This window comes from Podarcis pityusensis (assembly GCF_964106645.2).
Source record: "Podarcis pityusensis genome assembly, chromosome: 13".
Lineage (NCBI taxonomy): Eukaryota > Metazoa > Chordata > Lepidosauria > Squamata > Lacertidae > Podarcis > Podarcis pityusensis.
Window position 1 is genome coordinate 6,507,411 of NC_138038.1, and position 7,299 is coordinate 6,514,709.

General features: G+C 44.0%; 2 pseudogenes across 2 annotated transcripts; both read right to left on the reverse strand.

The window, feature by feature from the left end:
* Positions 1-613: 613 nt before the first annotated feature.
* LOC308460508 (putative protein FAM10A4 pseudogene) lies at positions 614-1,851 on the reverse strand (annotated as a pseudogene). The gene has a single exon. The product of its transcript is annotated as a putative protein FAM10A4 pseudogene (transcript).
* Positions 1,852-4,590: 2,739 nt separating this feature from the next.
* On the reverse strand, positions 4,591-6,078 carry LOC308460509 (putative protein FAM10A4 pseudogene; annotated as a pseudogene). Its single transcript has one exon. The product of its transcript is annotated as a putative protein FAM10A4 pseudogene (transcript).
* Between the last annotated feature and the right edge of the window lie 1,221 nt (positions 6,079-7,299).

Below are 7,299 nucleotides of genomic sequence, written 5' to 3' on the forward strand. Positions count from 1 at the left end.
AATGAGACGGACAGAATTGGGGGTGGGGCACAAACGCCGTGGCGTATGAGAGATTTTGGAGGGCAAGCGGAGAAAAACAGGAAGCAAGCTTAGATGGAAAGGCATTGGGAGCTGTAAAGAGTGCTCAAGCACGGGGGACTGTGGAGAGGTGATTGTGATAGATGCACAGGGGTGGAGGAAGGGAGGTGCGGTGGGGGCGGGTTGCCCTGTGTGTCACCACTGAGGGGGGTGACAAAATGCCACATGGCACTCACAGTGGGGCCTACAGTGCGCCTGAGCCACGCACTGTGGGAGGAGGCAGGCAGACTCCGGAGGCCCCATTGTGCACCCTGCCCCTATGGGTGGCCTGCCCTGCCCCTGGGTGCGCCACCCCAGGCACCCAAGCGGCTTCCTCCACCGCTGTAGATGCCATCCTAGGAAAGGAATCTGGGCAGGCAAGATATAGACGGTTTATATGGCAAGGAGTATTCTTAGAAGCTAGTCACTAGTCCTAACCTTTGGGCTTCTGCTGAGTGGTGAAACCCACTCTGAAACCCCTTTGAGTTTGAGGTCTCTGGGTTAAATTCAAATGTACACAAATATTCAGTTCAAGCAATGAAAAGGAAACATCGCATGGTGCCACTCACTACAATTTAATTTAATGAAAGGCTTATTTATGGCTGGCCTCAACTTTCAGTCAACCTGACCAATGAACTTCATAAACTTGTGGTTGTCCCGGTATTTGGAGATATTGTTTGGGTTCCAGGTTACGTCCAGCCAGGCTAGGATAATTCTAGGATCCATAACAGCCATAAAAAAGTCCAAGTACCTCCGACAGGCTCGAGTCATCCACTGCCAAATATTTTCTTCATTCTGTGCCTTTTCTTGTTCTTCCAGGATACTCTTAATCCAGTCCAGAGTTGCCTGGATCTTCTGGATCTTCTTCAGTGTTCGCTTTCTTTTATATTTGGTGTGGTGTTCGATCATCTTCAGGGCCTTGGGTTGCACTTCCTTTAGCAGGGCATTGGTGTCTTCATCATAATCCCATATACAGGCTAACGCAAGGTCTTCAGCAGCTTCTTCCCAGTGACCCAAAAGCATATGTGCTTTCCCTCTCCACTTGTAGGCCTGTGCATCATCAGGGTTGAGCTCTGAAGCTTTGTTGCAGTCTCTAATGGCAGCATTGGGCTTCTGCAATTTGACAAAGACACTGGCTCGGTTGGCATACAGGAGTGGTGACTGCGGATTCAACTTGATAGCCTCTGTAAACAGATCAATAGCATTCTGCAATTCTCCTGCCTCCAGGAAAGCATATGCCTCCTCCTTCTTCTCCTCAGCTTTGCTTTTCATGTCATTTGTAACCTCCACATTTTCGTCTCCCATTTCCTGGGGTTCATCTTCATCTGGTTTGATCATTCCATCATCATCCAACTCTAAATCACTCTCCTCACTGGTAAGCTGCTCGGGTGGTTTCCCTTCCTCTTTACCAAGTCTCAGAGGAAAGGCTTCAATTCTCTGGAAACCCGAAATGGTGTCCCCCATGCTCTCCAACGAATCTCTTAGGAAGCTCAGTTGTTTTGCTCTCAAGAGCGTTGGATCCTGTTTGTACAGATTGAGCAAAGCTTGAAGGTCACCAACATTTTTAGCATCCATAGTGCCCCGTCCAGCTAGAAGCTTGGTTGACCAGCTGGATACAGTAAACTGCCTCTCTTAGGGCAAATATTTTTTTAAAAAAGTAAGGCTCATGTACAGACAGCGGCTGAATTAGAAAATCACTTCTATTATGGAGGAGAAAAGGGCCTCATCTCTCATGTGTCCCTCCATGTGGTCCTGCTGCTGTACTTTATAGCCGCAGAACTTTGAAAGTATCAGTCGCTACGGCAGTTTGGTTTATGTCAAGTTCTGCTGATGTCATACATTATGACATCACTGCAGTGTTGAAGTTGACTTTCTAGGTATTGACAACTTAATAGTTGTTGTTGGTTGTTTTCTGTTTTTTTTTAGAAAATTCTGCATTAGAATGTGTATCTATGCACATCATCCATTAGTACTGAAATAAATACAACAGAAGACATGGTTGCCAAGCTTTTGTTATCCATTTGAAGCATGGCTGCTGCAAGTTTTAATCAGTTCAGTTAGTCAGGTCATTCAACTAAGGCTTTCATACTTTCATAGTTCACTGGCTTTCATACTTTCGGGGACGTTTATTAAGAATTCATCAGTGAGAAAACCAGCAACTCCAGGCAAGTTTCCTGAATGGTAGCTTGTCCAACATTCCACTGAAGTGTAGAACTGGAGGGCAATGTTTTGAGAGTTCTGGGATATACATCCAGTTAACTGTGTGGCCCAGGAGGCATCACCCTGTGCTTTTAAAAAACCCGTAACTCATCGAAACAACTAATAAAAAATGCCCGGTAATCCCAATGAAAGGATCCCTTAACACATTGCTTTTTTTTAATGTGCGTAAGATGTTTTGAGACTTGAAACTCTGAAGTGTGAATGTGACAAGTGCTTGCTTGCAAATATGTGTTGGGGTGCTGTGATGTCTGCAGCTGCCTATTGAGCACACTGTGGCAAACTCAGGTCTGCCTGCATATAGGTTCTATGTGAAAATATGTCTGCCTGCCTGCAATGGAACCTGATTCCAAGTCTGAGGTTGGTGTGAGCTACCTAAGATGGTTGTCTAAACATGAAATACCAGGTCCAATGGCCACATACAAGCATATCTCCACAGTAATTTTAAAAAACCCATCCCTAACTAGTGACACTGACAAAGTTCAATAACAACAGGCTTTGGGTACTTATTGTTATTGAGGCACGGGTACCTTTATCTGAAAACTCTTGCTCTGTTTGGAACTACGCTTATACCCCCACAGTGAATTCAAAATAGAAGGGAAGAAAAGAGGGGGAGCAAAACAAAAACAAAAATGAAAAAACCTAGCTCCCCCCACTCCAAAGAAGCAAGGCCTCTATCAAGTGCTAGAAAATAGAACTCTTCTAAGGTGTTGACAATGTGGTTTACACAATAAGAGTTATGTGAATCATTATAAGAGGGCAGTGGGATAAGATTGCACATGGTTTCAGCGTCCCTCAAAAAGACAACAAATTGAATTGTGTTGGGCATCATTCCCTTGGCAAACCTCTATAAAGCATTTACCGTATTTTTCGCTCTATAGGACGCACTTTTTCCCCTCCAAAAATTAAGGGGAAATGTATGTTCGTCCTATGGAGCAAATGCTGGCTCCTTGGCTTCAGCAATAGCAACGTGAAGCCTCTGAAGTCGCTTGAGGCCCCTGGAGTGCAGCGGGAACTCCTGCTGCACTCTGGGGGCTTCAGGCGGCTATCCACAAGCCTTCGGAGCACAGCTGCGCTCCAAAGGCTTGCGGATAGCTGCCTGAAGCCAGGAGAGTGAGAGGGGTCGGTGCACACCGATCCCTCTTGCTCTCCAGGCTTCGCTTCGCTGGAGAGGCTCTGCACAGTTTTCCCTCTCTGCGCAGCGCCCCTTCAGCGAAGCTGGAGGAGAAATGGAAGGGGCTCCGTTTCTCCTGCTGCTTCACTGAAGGGGCGCTGAGCAGAGAGGGGGAGAATTTTTTTCCCCTGTTCTCCCCCTCTTATGGACCGGTGCGTCCTATGGTCCGGTGCGTCCTATAGAGCGAAAAATACGGTAAATCTTGCTGTGGTTGCCTAGGTCCTCTGCTCCCTCAATTTCCTAAGATCAGCTAGCCCCAGAGGCACGGATGCAAGTCACTGGCAAGCAAACTCTCTTAGGTCACGCTCTGAAACACTTTTGATCAAAATAATGGGAGATACTCCAAAATAACGGTATCAGTCTAGAGCTGGGCTAAAATATTTGGCCGATAATTTTCCCCACAATTTGGGTTTATTTTTTGTCATGCACATGTGTGACTCTTGAGGGGGAAAACTGATTTGGGAGCACCTGAAACCTATTAATTTCCCAGTGGGGTGTAATCTATTAATTGTCAGGATGTAATATTGTTTACAAGATGAGACAAGAGATGCAGGAGGTTTTCTGCTTCCCCCTTTGACTCCAAGGGTCAATGGTGCTGCAGTCAGCAGTCTTAACAGTGTTGCAGCAATTGGAGAAGTGTGAAATCAGCCGGATAGCTACATTCCTATCAGCAGATTGATCCAAGATTCTCGTAGGTAGGTTCCTACCAGAATCCATAAAGATCAAATTGTTCAAACTAACTCCAACTAAAGCTGAGTATAACTATGTACAATTGAAAGCAATGTGATTCAAAGTAGCAATGACTGTTCCATTTGTTTTAATGGAAACAATAACTTAAGGTAGATTTGAGTCCATCCATTTCGGATGAGTGTTCAAATTACCCCAGGGAGGCACAAATTAATCTTGAATTAAGTTTCACTATACCTGTGAAAGTGCTTATTTAAAATCATTTATTCACTTCAACATTTGCTGTTAGCATTTTAATTCATGACTGCAGAACCCCAAATACTTACATATCCCGTTTTCTTACATTGTTTTGTTTATTTGCACTACATATGGAACTATCTCATTAAAGTTATTCATAATTTCATGACTAGTTTTGCAAAAAGGAGAGAAAGAAAATAATGAGAAAGATATTTGCATTTCTTTCTATGTGTGAGTTTATTTAGTTATCAGGCCACATGTAGCTGACCTTCAAATTAATGTTTGTGAGTGAACTTAGTTATCACATTTTTCTTTCGGTATTTGTAGATGTTTTCAGGATTCCAGACCACATCCAGGAATGCCATCATTACCCGGGGATCTAAAAGGGTAAGGAAAGATTTGAGATGTTTCCGACCTGCTCTGGCCATTTCATCCCAGGGGTTCTCCTCTCTCGGGACTCGCTCTTGCTCTTCCAGGGACAGTCTGACTCTTTCTAACCTTCTGTGAATTTCCTTTAACTCTCGCTTTTGCTCACATTTGTGATGAAACTCCTTGAGTCTCTGAAGTTTCAGTTGCACCACCTGAAGCAAAGCATGGGTTTCCTCATCACGATCAAGTTTGCAAGCCATGGTGAAGTCTTCAGCAGCTTTCTCCCAATGCCCTAGGAGCATATGAGCCTTCCCTTGCCACTTATATGGCTGTGCAGATTTCCGGTTCAGTTCAGAGGCCTTCTTACAGTCTCTGATGGCTGCATTAGGTTTCTTTAGTTTCACAAAGGTGCTTGCTCTGTTCACATATGTGACACTGGACTGGGGGTTCAACTTGATGGCATCGGTAAACAATTCAATGGCTCTTTGGAGATTGCCTTTATCAACGGCGTCAAAAGCCTCTTCCCGCTTTTCATCAGCCTGATCCATCATCTCACTGGTTAGTCTCACATTTTCATCTCCCATTTCTTGGAGAATATCTTGGTCGGGTTCAACAATCTCATTGTCCTCATCCGTTTCAACATCACTTTCATCACAGTTTGTGGCCTCAAATATCTCTTCCTCCTCAAGTACCTTTCTCCCAGAGGCACCTGTGTGAGTTTGTAATATATTCTCCACGTGGGTTCGCAATACAGCAAGCTGCCTGTCACCCACAAGCCCAGGATCTTGGCTGTATAAATTGACCAAGGCCTGAAGTTTCTTCACTCTCTTGAGGTCCATGGGAATCAGACAGGACATTTCCAAGAGCCAGCTCTTCAAAAGGGTGAAACTAGTAGCACATCATAAAGCTTGCAAATGAAACCAGTCCTTCAACCTGTACCAGCAAAGAAAAAGGGGATAAAAATTCCACCTCACAGCTTATCGTTGTCACAATCCATGTGCATTCTGATGATGTCATTGTCAGGATTGACATGGCAAGTCTTCAATCATCATAAAAAACTTCAGTTTCTTTTTCTATTGTAGTTTCAACTATATACAAGGAGGAACCACGCATGAAGCTGTTGTGAATGCAGTTCTATCTAAATATCTATCCATCCTCCACAATGGACCCATCTATGAATATCTGTACCTAGTAGCTGGGTTAAAGAGACAAATTTCGGCTGCTATTGGTATGGTTGCACTGGCTCCCTAGGCTGAGGTGGCCTCAAGTGTGATGTTGGACAACTCCAGGGCCTTGATCCTGGGTAACTTCAGCATCCATGCTGAGGCCTGCCATGTAGGGCTAGCTTGAAACTTTATTGTTTCCATGACAACTTAAGAGATTCCATGACACTTAAGAGATGGCACTTCCCTGACACTTAAGAGATTGTCTCTTCAGCTCCAATGCAGAAAGGGATTTAACCACGATTGCCTCTACCAAAAGTTCACCATGGTTCCTACTTATCAAAATGGAGCACAGCCGAGCTAGTTATTTGACAAAGCTCCCACTTGCTGTACTGAGAATCGCTTTTACAGAATTACGATTCCAATCGATGCCCTTGGCGGTGGTGGATGGTCGGTACAGCAAAGTACAGTACAAGGAGAGACTTTGTCTGTGTGGGCAACCTTGTGTAGAGGACCTGTACCACTATTTATTGCAATGCCCACTATCTATAGAACCAAGAGAATGAATGGAACACATTCGAACAGGGTGGAAAGGGTGAAATGGCTGCTGAGTGATACTGATGACTTCGTAACTTATAAAGTAGCACTATATGCGTTGGCAGCTAAGAAGATCAGGAGAAAAGAACTAAATAAAATAGCGGTCAATTGCAAAGGTGATTGGACATTTGAGCTGGCACATTCTACCTGAGAACCCCTTGCTATTCTATCATATGCAACAAATAATTTTTAGGAGACGTGATCGTGGTTTATTGTATCTGCAGTGCCTGATGTTTTTATGGTTTTTATGGTTATTGTTGCTTTTCCTTTTGTTCCCTTTGGGAATGATGCCATGGCCTTTGGCTAGCGCAATAAGGTTTATGGTGATGATGACAACTATGGGGCTGTCTCGGTTTCATTGATCCAACATATAGGACAGGTCACACATTCAATCTAGTCTTCAATTCAGGGTTGCAGGATGGTAGTCTGTGTTCTGTCTTGCCCAACCCACTGCCATGACTCTGCAAGGTGGAGGTGGTATTTGTTACCTGTCTTATCCCAGTCCAACTTGTATTCCTATTATTATTTGATAATTGTGAACTACATTTGGAAATTAATATAACACTGTCACCACCACTTCATGCATTGGCCTTGTAGGAATGCTTGGATACTGTCTACTCCAGATGCTATGGTTGAAGAGACTAGTTTCACAATTAACCCATATGGGCCAGTGACTTCACCTAATGGTGGGGAAATCTTGAGTATCGAAGTGTGTGTAATCATTTTCCAAAGCAGAACGAGACTTGCATTTATACATATGATGCCTATTTTAATATAATTGAAATAAGGAAAGTAGAG